At 33.9% G+C, this 12,879-nt stretch overlaps 1 protein-coding gene across 1 annotated transcript in view; it reads right to left on the bottom strand.

Moving 5' to 3' along the window:
* LOC150075391 (uncharacterized) overlaps window positions 1-12,879 on the bottom strand; it is an 83,205-nt gene that overhangs the window by 21,536 nt on the left and 48,790 nt on the right. The gene's annotated exons all lie outside the window — the stretch shown is intronic.

Here is a 12,879-nt window from a genome sequence, read left to right as displayed (position 1 = left end):
CAGGGTAATTTCAAAATAAGTGTCATGCACCTAATCAAGATTTACTCTGCGTCTGTAAGTCTTGATTATGCTCATGCAAGCCCACTGCTGAAAAACATTTACATCCTAACCACTATGTACACATTCAAGTTTTATAGATAAGCTATAAAAAAATGTTTATAAAATATTTTTTTTTATCCAAGCCCACTTCTGTAGCAAAGAAAATTACAGATTTCATGATTACCCTTCCATCACTCATGCCCTCAATTTAACAAAGACACTCCTTTTTGTTTTAATTATAAAAAATTCATTTTTAGCTTTTTTACTAAAGTGAAAACAGTTTTCCAAACTCAAATAAAAAACAGTGAATGAAAATAAACCAAAGAAACCAATTTGGCATTTAACATACACTGTATGTTAAATGCCAAACAAAAAACTGTCTCTAATAAAGTAAAAAATCTAATTCTAAAAAGTCTATCAAAACAAAACAGAAAACACTGTATAACCAGTTGGAAAATACTGGTGGACTAAGGTACAGTATGTTTTCATTTACAAATTAAAAAAAAAAAAGTATCTGACAGAAGCCACATTTTTAAATTTGCACTAGCAGTGGATGGGGTTAAGGATGAACAACAGGAACATCTCAACAGAAATTATACAGGAAACAGAACATGGATTGGTTCAATGGAAAATTATACTACTCTGCATTTTGAAAAAAAATTGCTGATGTTTTCTCAGAAAAGGGTGTTTCTGAATCATTTTCTAATGCTGATTTCAAAAATGACTGCCACCATGTCGAGTTTTTTCAAAATTCACTAAATAAAATTTGATTTTTCACAAATGTTTAGTAATTTTGGCAGAATTTGTGCACTGAAATTATAACAAAATGCTACTTTTACCAGACTTTTATATTTAAATACATGTTGAAAACTATTAAAAAGGGCAGTGTGGCAAAAAGTCCACTAAACACTCACCTCTCATTTTAAGAACTGATCTACAATGGGTCAAATTTTCACTTCTTTGGTTTTCTTTCAGCTCCTACGTTACACTCCCTCTTCAGTATCCAGCAATAGTCAGCCAAAATGTTGACATTCCACATCCCATTGTACCTGATCTGCATGTCTTTAATGTCTTGGTGAAATCACTCACCCTGTTCTTCACTAATGCTTCCTAGATTTTCTAGGAAGTAGTCAATGTGGGAGTGTAAAAAATGTACCTTGCTACTCATGTTGCAGCCTAGTTTGCCAACATATTTCAACTATATTCTTGTAGTCTGTTCCTTGTTGATCCCCTAAGAAGTCCTCAACAACAGATCTGAAGCTAATCCATACCTGTTTGTCTCTTTTATTCACAGTTCCATCAAAATCTTAGTCCCTCTTTAGTTTGCAAATTTGAGGTCCAACAAAACTACCTTGTTTTGGCTACTCTTGGGTGATCAATGGGAACTTGGTACAAAGGTAGTTGAAGCAGACATCTTCCTGAGGTAAAGCTTTCACAAACTGTTTCATCAAACCCAATTTGATGCACAAGGGTGGAAGGAGAACAGTTTGGGGGTCTACCAACGGTTTATGAACTATGTTCTTTGATCCAGGCAACAAACTGCGCCTCTTTGGCCAGACCTTGACAATCCAGGCTTACTCCTTGCCCGACTATCCCACTCACAAAAAGCAAGGCATTTTTGTGTAACCAGATTGCTGTCCAAGTAACATGTCTATCACTTTAAAGTCAGCACAGAACAAACCAACCAACCATGTTCTTCATACTTAATATTTGTCAACAACTTCAAGTTATGATATGTTTCTTTTAAATGCACAGTGTGGGCTACTGGAATTGACCCATATTTATTTCCATTGTGGAGCAACACACCTTTGAGACTCCTCTTTGATGAGTCAATAAAAAGTCTCCACTGTATAGGATTGTAACTAATTCCTACATAGTTCATTTAGTCATTTATATTATTACAAAAAATTATAGAATCCTCAGAAAAGTAGGGGACTAGTTCTCATTCTCTGTGTCTGTACCATGAGAAAAATGTCCCATGTAAAGGTTTTTTGACTTAAGCCTAGAACAAAGGAGTTCTGCAGATTCCTTTGGTAAATTTACATCCCTTACCAGATCATTGAGTTCATGCTGTGAAAATAGTTGAGGGCTGGACATTGTCTCCAGGCATGCAGACTTCAGTTCATCTTAAGAAGCTTCACTTTCAGCACTCTCCACTGCTACATTCTCCAATATGTGGAGGGCATGGAATTGGCAGGTTATCTCCATGCAGGACCAGTCTAATGGCATATGGAATATTAGGATACCCTTCTTCTCTTTGCATTGTATCTCTCTACATTAACTAAACAAAAGTAACAGTCATCACAATGGTTTACAGGCTCCTGCAATCATGGGAATTGCAAATGATATAGTTTTCTTTTTACTTTTTCCCACAATCTCAACGCTTCAACACAGGTTTCGAAAACTTTATGTGGAGCCCACTTTTTATCTTGGCCACAGAGTTTCACTCCAAAATAAGCACAATACACATTTTTTACAAATCCTGTAATATGCTTCTTTGCTTGAGAAACTACATCATTTCCATAAATATAACAAAATAAGTCTGGATTGTTCAAACACTTACATGAAGACATTTTACTCACTTTTCAGCAAAAGTTTGACATGATAACCTCAAAAATAAACTGAGCTCACACTGATAAACTTTGCTACATGGAACTCTCAAGGTCAAGAAACAAACGACTGAAGGCAGTGTTGCCAACATGTAGAGATTTAGTTTACAAAATCTCAGCATTTACTCCTAACTTAATACATTCAATAATACAACTCATGACATCAACTTAAGTGATTTGTAAAAAAATGGTAAGTGATGGAAAAAAACAAATAACATTTCTGAAATCAGCATTAAAAAACTGAGTTAAAAGCAGTTTTTCATTTATAAATGTCGAAACCATGCAGAGTGGTGTTATCTAAGCAAACGCCTAAGCAATTAGGAGGTTGTGACAAAAGAACTGGGTGCAAAAAATAATCCTGAACTTTAGTAAGATGCTGCTATACAAAACTGGAAACTCCATTTTTGGAAGGATGTGAACCCTAGAAAATCAAAGAGCAATAAGGTTTGATATTGACACTTGAGAATATTTTTTTACTTTTTCTCAGTGACACAAACTAGCAGACACAAACCTATGTTAAGAAAGGATAACTGCTGACAGATGAACTGCAAAAATGTTTTCTTTTAGACAAAATACTGCTACTGAAATTGTTACCTATTCTTATGGAACTGGAAAGCTTATATAAATTTAAAGAAAGGTTGGGGAGAGAATTGCATAAAAATAGATAGCAAAAGATCCATTGGTTACGTAATACTATTTTTTTAAAGGCTTGGATAAGCCTTTAAAAAAAAATTTAAGCCTTTAAAGCCTTTTTTCCATAAGCTTGGATTCCTTGCATATCTTACCCAACTGATTACATATTAATATATGAATTCCCTTTTACTCAATGTAGCTTGCAACAGCTTTCAGTTTTCTCATTATAAAATGAGGAAATGTGAAGTTGGGGAAATCTGAGAGCAAAACAATTTGCATGTCAAACAAAGTTTGTATTAATGTTAACTCTTGTACTAGGTTATGTCTAGTACAAGAGTTCTTAACTGGTTTAAAAGATTTATAGTAGGCAGAGAGAAAATCAATGATATTCTGCAAAGTGGACATTTATTGCCTTACAAGACTAAAGAACACAATCAAAGAATGAAAGATGTGGTCATTCAGACAGACAACTAATTACACTTAACTGCTGAAGAGTTAAATGTAGCTAAAGAAACAGTCACTCATTTTGATAGAACACTTGAATATGAGAAAGGTTCTATCAAGCCTATTTCACAAGCTCTGACTGAAAAACAAAAATCATAAGACTGAAATTTGTTTTTATCAAAGTAGAGTTCAAGAAGACAGCAATCTTTTGTAGAAAATTATAACTAATCATGAAACAGATACTTCAGCATGAGGTAGAAGCAAAACAAAACATCAGTCTTCAATAGGAATCTTCAACAGTCAACAAAGAAAAATCAAAAATTATAACAATTTGCTTTATTTCTTTAAAATTAGTATAACTGTTCATTCAAAATTCATCCCTAAAGGTCAAATAATACCTTCTATACGAAAATTCTGAAATGGGTAAGAGCTTAAAAAAAACCTTTTTTTTTTAAATGATATAAAATATGACCATGCACTACACTGATTAAATTTTTTTTTTTTTTTTTTCATTCGTTCATTTTTCATCATTTTTTCTGATGAAAACAAGGTTTACTGCATGTTGCAAAACTTCCCGGGTGTTTACTTCATGGTATACAGTCAGAAATCGGATCAAATTATACTTAAACCTTGCTGGGTACACACCATGAAGTAATCACAATGAGATATCACAACATACTAACTTGACTCTCAGCATCATTTTAATCTATGTAATGTAATATCATATTTTAAATATATGCTTCCATCATATTTCTCCCTACCTTCAGACAAAAATATGTCTGAAGATATTATTTATGCATAAAATATCTTCTGAAATACAATTTTATATAAAAAAGGATCAAACAGCTTGATTATCAGCTTTATTCACTAGTTTTAACCACCTGCCCCTCCCACTTAACTTCCCCACTCCCCAAGTTGAAAAATTCAATTAAAGGAAAAAGACTTCCAGCAGACATATTAGCCTTTGGGCATGCAGGGCAGCATCAAATAACACAAAAAAAATTGTACAGATATTTAAAAAGAATTGTGAAAATTTTAGTATTTCCTCAAATATAGTAACTCCTCCTCATTTGTATCAATTACTTTTCACTGGAGAAGTACAGCCATAACAAATTCTTTGGAGCCTAAATTTTATTAAGCTAAATAAAATATAAATTTTCATAGAGTTATCATTTAAGAAGCAAGTGGAAACCTGGCTTAAGGCAATTAGGGGAAATATCTTTGTTTCTTTTTTTTTTTTTTTTTTTTTTTGATAACACATTTCTAAGGGTAATTTTTGACAATATTATCCAATTTAAGAATAATTTTAGTTTCCCATTTCAATTATTTCTTGCTGTTTATCACAAAAATCCTATTGTTGACTTCTGTACACCAACGTGCCTCCTACTGTGACTTTAAAAATACACCCACTCAAAGGTTAAATAGAATATCACAGGTGTTCAGAAGGAGATTTCTAAAGAAAGGGTTCCTGAAATATTTCCAACAGTGATAGCAGTAGTGAAATTAGGACAGGAGGAGAGGGCCAGCTGTCCTGCATAGAACCTTGAAGGAAAGGGGCAGTGACATTATTCTGAGATTTGCTCAGATGCAAAAATAATACCTAATTACAACTAATTACACTAATCAGTATTTAAAATATTTATATTCACAAAGAGACTTTAAAAGGGATGAAGTTTGCTTATATATAAATTTTATACATCCACTGATTGTAAAATTAGTCTATCTATCTAAAATCAGTACAGTATATCCTATTTGTAGAATAAAATATTATTAAGTGTTATATGCCTATTTTTACTTCAGTTAAGGATAATCTGAGAGATTTTTTTTAAACAATATGATAATTAATTTCTTAATTTTAGGCTGACATTCAAGGTTTACACAGTGATAAATTTTAATATATTAATTACTATTACCACAAAATGCTAATAGTTTTTTTTTAATTCAGTATTTCACAGAAATACTGAATTTTTTTGCAAAAAAAGCAATAAAAGCAAAAAACAGTGTTTTTTTTTTGCTTTTATTTTAATATTTCTTAACTCAGTTTTACCATACAGTTAAAAGAACACACTCAGTCTCTTACTAATCAGGTAAGTGAATACTAAAAATTGGTAGAAACTTGAAAAGTGCTGGGTGAAATGACAAAACTCTTTCCCATTACCATTTTATTTATTCTTCTATTTACAAAGTACAAATCTCTCAGTATGCCCCTATCAAATATCCTTCTCTAACCTCCCACTCCAATTTTGTTATACGTAAACTACTGATAATTTAAAACTATTCTAAATTTAAATTAAAATCTACTTCATAAACTGAATATGCAGTGTTATGTTTTTATCTAAAAAAAAAAGAAAAAAGAGCCACAGCCTATTTTTGTTTTCTTCTGGGTAAAATATTTATAATTTGTAGCTTCACACAAGCAACATCTTGGTCACCAACTGTACTAATTATTTCCATTCCAAATGCACACAACCTAATTTTTAGCACACTTTTCCAAAAATGGAAAGAAGACTTCCAAGCGATTCATCATATATGTGTATATCCACAAAAGTATGAGAATGTTATATGGTTGGTGGGAAGAGGCCCTGAAGAGTATTCTGAAGGAGACAATGAGGATCTGTTTGACTTTCCTATTCCCAGAATAGAATACTTCACATTTTGTCTCCTGACTATTTGGACATCCTCTCCTATACCAGGATGGTATGTAGGGCTTACAATACCAGTCAAAATCTTAACACCGGTATTTCGGTATTTTTAATTTATGAAACTGGGATACTGGTATTCTAAAAACAAACGTTTTTCTCAATAAATTTTGATGACAATTAGGTGCAATAAAGTAAGAAAAAAAAACCAAGTACTGTAATTACTTGAATTCATGTTTTAAATAAACTTTTATTGCAATAATATATATTCATAATGTTAAACTGTCCTGAGCTGGATATCATTATTCTTCTCTTTCTTGGTGATTCCCTTCTATTTCTGACTCTGACTCTCTCTCTCTCTCTCTCTCTCTCTCTCTCTCTCTCTCTCTCTCTCTCTCTCTCTCTCTCAGGGTAACTCAGGAAAAAAATCATTAAAATACAGTTATTCTAAAAACAAAAAAAAATGCATATTGTTACTGCAAAGTTTAGTTATGTTTAAACATCCACACTACCTGTCCGAATAAAGTGAACTCTTAAGAAACATAAGCAATCAATAGTATGATCATTTAAAATGGATCTAATTAAATGGGTCTAATCCAAGCACGGTACTAAGTACTATAGGTTCTAATACCTCTTGTGTTTTGGGTTCACATTAAAAAAAAAAAAAAAAAATGTTGGTACATATTTGATTAGCGACAGAAAACACCCTTTCGGATTCTATTCTGGTACTATTGTACTGAGATAATCATAGACAAACTCAGCCCATATTTTCTAGGCTTTGAACTTTTTTTAGCAAAAATAGTTAAAAGTATTTCATTAATTTCCGACTCAAGTTCATCTTTTAAAATCTCATTGGAGTCAGGCAATTTCTTATTTTGGAAAGAATTTGCAGAACACTGATGTTCTGTTCCATGTTGGTCTTCCATGGTTGAATTATGTTCATCATTTTCTGAAGGAGAAAGACGTTTTATTCAGTGAAGTATAATTTTCGCTACAGTATCTTTACTGAGTCTAGGAGACAGAAAAGAGTGGGGATATGGAATAAAGAAGAGAGCAAAGAGTGCAGTTAAGGAATTCTTTACATATATAAATGCAAAGAATAGAAGGACAAATCAGATTGGACCTTTATGTAATGGATGTGGGACAGTATTAGATACCACTGCTGAAGTTGCAGATGAACTCAACAGTTACTTTGCATCGATATTGACATAAAAATGAGATATTATGGAAGTGAAGTTGAAAAAAAATGTAATTAATTATGTTGAAATGGAATTCTGTAGGATGGTTTTGTAAAGGGAAAATCATGTTTAATTAATCTGGTTAGCTATTTTGACAGGGTCACTCAAGAGCTGGACTTTGGATTGTTTTTTTGGATTTCAGCAAAGCATTTAGCTCAGTCCCATATGAGTGGTTATTTTATAAGTTGGAGCAGGCTGGAATCACAGGGAAAATCCTTAGATGGATAGCACGATGGCTTGACGGCACCAGGCAGAGGATTGTGATAAATGGTTATTCCTCAGATTGGGTTAATGTAAGAAGTGGGGTTCCCCAAGGATCAGTATTGGGACCAATGTTGTTTTTGTGTGTGTGTGTGTGTGTGTGTGTGTGTGTGTGTGTGTGTGTGTGTGTGTGTGTGTGTGTTAATGTAAGAAGTGGTGTTGCCCAAGGATCAGTATTGTAACCACTGTTGTTTTTGATTATCTTAAATGACATCTATAAAGGGATGGAAGGGGTGAGATCTAAACTTGCAGATGATGTAAAGATCAGTAGAGTAGTTAATGATCGCCGCCAAACAGAGCTTCTTCAGAGTGACCTAGATAGACTTCCGGGATGGTCAGAAAAGTGGAAGCTATGCTTTAATTCAGCAAAATGCAAGGTCTTACACCTCGGGAACAGCAACCCCAAAATAACTTATACACTTTGTGGAGTTGAACTAGTCAGTAGTAGAGGAACGAGACTTGGGAGTTACGATACGGTCAGACATGAAGTTGTCCGAGAATTGTGGACAGGTTGCAATGTTGCATGGTGTCCTATCGATGATTTATCGAACATTTGCTAGTAGAGATAATGACGTCATAATCACATAAAGGTGATATTATAACCTTTATGTGATTAAATTATAAGCAATTACTTCTTTTTTTTAATTAGTATCGAAAAACCAGTATTTTTTGTATCAATACCAGTATTTCAATACCAGAAAACTGGGATCCTGGTATTGTAAGCCCTAATGGTATGGGAGTATCAGTGTTTTAGGAAACTTTTCCCTACTCCACAATTTTGTTGAATATGATCTTACTATAGAAAGTAGTTGGGCAGCTGTTCCACTGTAGGATGTTCCTGATGGGGTCTACCTCTTCAGTGAACTACTTGGGAATCATTTCATGAATAGCCATTTTTTTTACTTTTGGTGTGGGTGGAATTTAAGTGGAGAACAGATGGTGTGTCCACAGTTTTTCTTAAAACTGAAATGGAGATTTGTTTTTGAGATTTATAAAATCAGGGAATGGAATGGAATGGAATTATGCAATTCTCTTCCAATTAGTATTAACAAATGAGGCAAGGAAGCAAGCTTATATAACATCAGCAAAAAAAAAAAAAAAAAAAGAAAACATGCCCATCTCTCTTATCCATCTCCTCTAATAATTGTCTAATTCTCCTTGAAATTTATACAAACTATCTCCACAACACCAGATGGAAGCTTGCTTTGACAATCAATTGCTCATTGGCTGAAAGCAAATTTTCACATCCTTCCTACAACCATCCCTTTTCAATTCAAAATTTATATCCAATTATGTATACCATCTGAGCACAAGTTAGGATACCATCCACATTTAATTTATTCAATCCACTGAGGGCCATAAGGTGTCAATCAAATCTCATCACAATTGAATGGTTCCAGACACTATCATTTTCAGAACTTAAGTCTTTTATGGTAAGAGTAATCTTCTGTCTTGACTAGCCTTGTTACTCTTCTCTTCACCAGCAGATTCACATCCTTCCTAAAATGAGATTTTCAGACCTGTACAGAGTACTCCATTTCCTCATACAACAAGACAATCACCTCCTGGTTTCTGCTGGCAGAATTTCTATACATCATTGATAGAACCCCATGACGTGTCCAAGCAGTCCCTCTACACTGCTCAAAAACTTCATGTCAGCATGTATAATTATCTCCAGGTCTTTTTCTTTTTCCACTACCTTGGGTGCATTACCACCCAATTGATATGTTATTCTGGGATCACTGCTACCCATATGCACTACCTTACCCTGCATTTTTCACTGTTAAACCTCAACTGCAACTTCACAGTCCATGTGAAGTTGCAGTTGAGGTTTTTTTTCTAGGTCTTATTGCAGCATCATATCCTGATTTTTGTCATTAACCACCCTACCAACCTTCATATCATCTATAAACACTGACATCAAACTTGATTGATGTCTTCATAAATATCATTAATACTGAAAACAATAAAAGGGCCCAAAACCGAACCGTGAGAGAATCCACTAATAATATTAGTCAAAGAAGAGCAGTGCCCATAACTGCTCTCTGCTTTTTTAACACTAAACAATTCCTGATTCATAGTAGTAACTTGCCCCTAATACCACACTGTTTCAATTTGTACAGCAGTCTTTTATGTGGTACAGTATCAAAAGCTTTTCTGAAATCTAAGTACAGCCACTCCCCAACTTACATAAGGGTTGCATTCTGCAGAATTTCCCTAAATACTTATGCAGCACTCACAAATTTGATTGAAGCAAATCTGATTGAATTTGATTGAAGCAAAAAAGAAATGTTCAACAAACATGTAAATAGAATTATTTATTCAATTTTTTTATCTCACGTGCAGGAAAAATTACAAAAATATACAAAATTACAAAATTACAAAAAGAGAGAGGAGACAGGCATAACGTCAGCAAGTTTTACCTTTTGAGCATCACTGCCAGAATTAACTCTCCAGCTGATAAGCATGCCGCTGCAGAAGTTGAGGGCTGTGGAGATTTAGAAGGGTTTTTTTACAACACATCACAAGATTTCTCTGCAGCTGCAGAATCAGCACTGGCGACTTCACCACATACTTTAATGTTTTGGAAGCCAGCACGATGCTTGAACCTATTAACCACCAGTTGCTTGCCACAAACTTGGCTTGGAGTTCACTGTACTTATCCTTAATATCTTCATAAATACTTCTTGCTTTTGCTTGAATGGCCATTGGACTCAGGGGCACTTGCTTTTGAATCTGATTTTCCATCCATATTATTAATAGCTTTTCCATCTTCTATATAGCACCTGAATGCTGTTTTGTGATCACTGTTAATCTTAAATGCGTTGATCCTTTAACACGTTCTTTTACATGTGGACTGTCGCTTAAAATAGTATTCACTGTTGAAGCAGCGAGACCTAATTCCGTGCAATAGATGACAAACTTTGTCCTGCTTCGTACTTCTTAATCTTCTTCATTTCTAAATCAATTTTGTTTCATTTCCTAGCACTGCCAGCACTTGCACTTTCTGTTGGTTCCTTTCCCTTCACCATTGTAATAAGTAAATAGGAATGAAGAGAAGATTCTGAAAATTTATTTATGTTTTTTATATGATTGAAGATTTTGTGAAGGGGAACTCATTTCACCATAATATCGTAACTTAAAAATCCACAGAATTCCAGTATCGGTATTATCGCAAATGCAATAAGATCGAATTTACTACCGGTTTATAATATATTGCACTAATAGAAAAGTCCAATAAACCGGAAAGTGCAAGTTGTTTTTATTGTTTTTTGGTAGTGACCTCCAGAAATGTGTTTTAGAAAAATATCACAAAGGCATTCAAAATTGATTCTTATAACAGCAGAACTTATGATAACGATGAAAGTGTAGTGCAATTTACATTATAAAAATGACCTTTTAGAGAGATAGCTTAGTTATATACTGGTAATTTGTTCCAAGGTCTTCGAACAAATTACCAAAAAAAAAAAAAAAAAAAAAAAAAGTGTTATTGGGTTCACATTACGATATTTTCATGATACCTCCATTTATTCCTACGGGATGCAAAATACGTTTCCACGATTTTTTTTTAAGTTTGCACCGGCCAGCAAAAACTTATGTAAAGTTGAATTTTCGTAAGTCGAATATTATGTAAGCTGGGGAGAGGCTGTATATGATGTCAAAATTATTTTTTGCATTCAGTTCCTTTGTTACTACATCATAGTATCCAACCAGCTTGTAGGCATCTCTAATTGTTTTCTTGAATACTTTCCATTAATAATTTGAAGTTAATAACATCATCAGTTGGTTCAGAAAAGAATCAGCTGATGATGCTGATCATCAGCTGAAGAGAATTTAAAAACTGTATAAGACCTTTGTAGTCACTTTTATGAGAGCAAAATCAATTCCCTTTACCCTTGTCAGTTTTTACATATAAAATCCCACATCAATACACTCTGGCCACTGCCACCACCTTTTATTTGCAGATTCTTAACGTATAAAGAATCACTGCTGATAATAAGATAGCTATGGCTTTCCCTTGTTGACTAACTACTGGTGTAAAAACAGTCATAAAACACATAAAAGTTGAGCTACTGTGCAAGTGACCACCCTACATCTAGAAAGCCCTCCATTATAAGACATTATGATTTACTGGCCAATTCTATTTGTCTATATGGGTGTTCATCATACTCATCGCAGTCATTTGGCCTATAACATACGATTACCCTCATTTTTATTTTTCCAGTGCTTATGTCACACCAAACTGACTTAACATTATACAATGGCTGCCTTAGGGCCTATGCACTTCTTAACAAACAGCATAACTCCCCTCCTCCATCCTTTCTGTAGACAAAGCAAATAGCTGAGGAGTCCCAGTACCAATTACAATCCTCTCTCTCTCTCTCATCATATTTCAACGAACGATGCAATTTGATATTTTGATAATTTATTTATCCCCATCTTGTGTTACTTGTTGGGAGATAACAGCAAGGGAGGGAGAACACATAAGCCAAAGGCTTTTTATGGGGTGTTCCCTTTGAAAAAGATATGGATAACAATAAAAACATCTGAAATTGTACAGGTGTTATTCAACAGATAAATCATAAATAAATCAGGACATATTTTACCCCAGGGGCTCTCATCTGGTGAGTATGGGCTTGGCACGCCCAAGGTCCTGAGCTGGATATCATTATTCTTCTCTTTCTTGGTGATTCCCTTCTATTTCTGACTCTGACTCTCTCTCTCTCTCTCTCTCTCTCAGGGTAACTCAGGAATTTTTTTTTTTTTGGCTGGTGCAGCATAAACCTCAGGCTTCCTTGCACCATATTAATAATAATAATAATAATATTTCTACATTTCATTACAGAGCCCTTCGAAAACCAAACACATATGTCATGTGGTTTTCAACAGTACTTATAATTACATTGTGAATACTTTTACATTAAGAAGTATGAAAGAAAATATGATGAAATAATTGCCTAGAGTGTTACAAGATTTTTTGACAACTATTCCTTCAACTTGTTTACATAATTTCCA

This window comes from Mastigoproctus giganteus, chromosome 14 (genome assembly GCF_048544385.1).
Source record: "Mastigoproctus giganteus isolate SK-2022 chromosome 14, ASM4854438v1, whole genome shotgun sequence".
Lineage (NCBI taxonomy): Eukaryota > Metazoa > Arthropoda > Arachnida > Uropygi > Thelyphonidae > Mastigoproctus > Mastigoproctus giganteus.
Note: the sequence above shows the minus strand (reverse complement) of the source record. Positions and strands in the feature narration are given on the sequence as shown.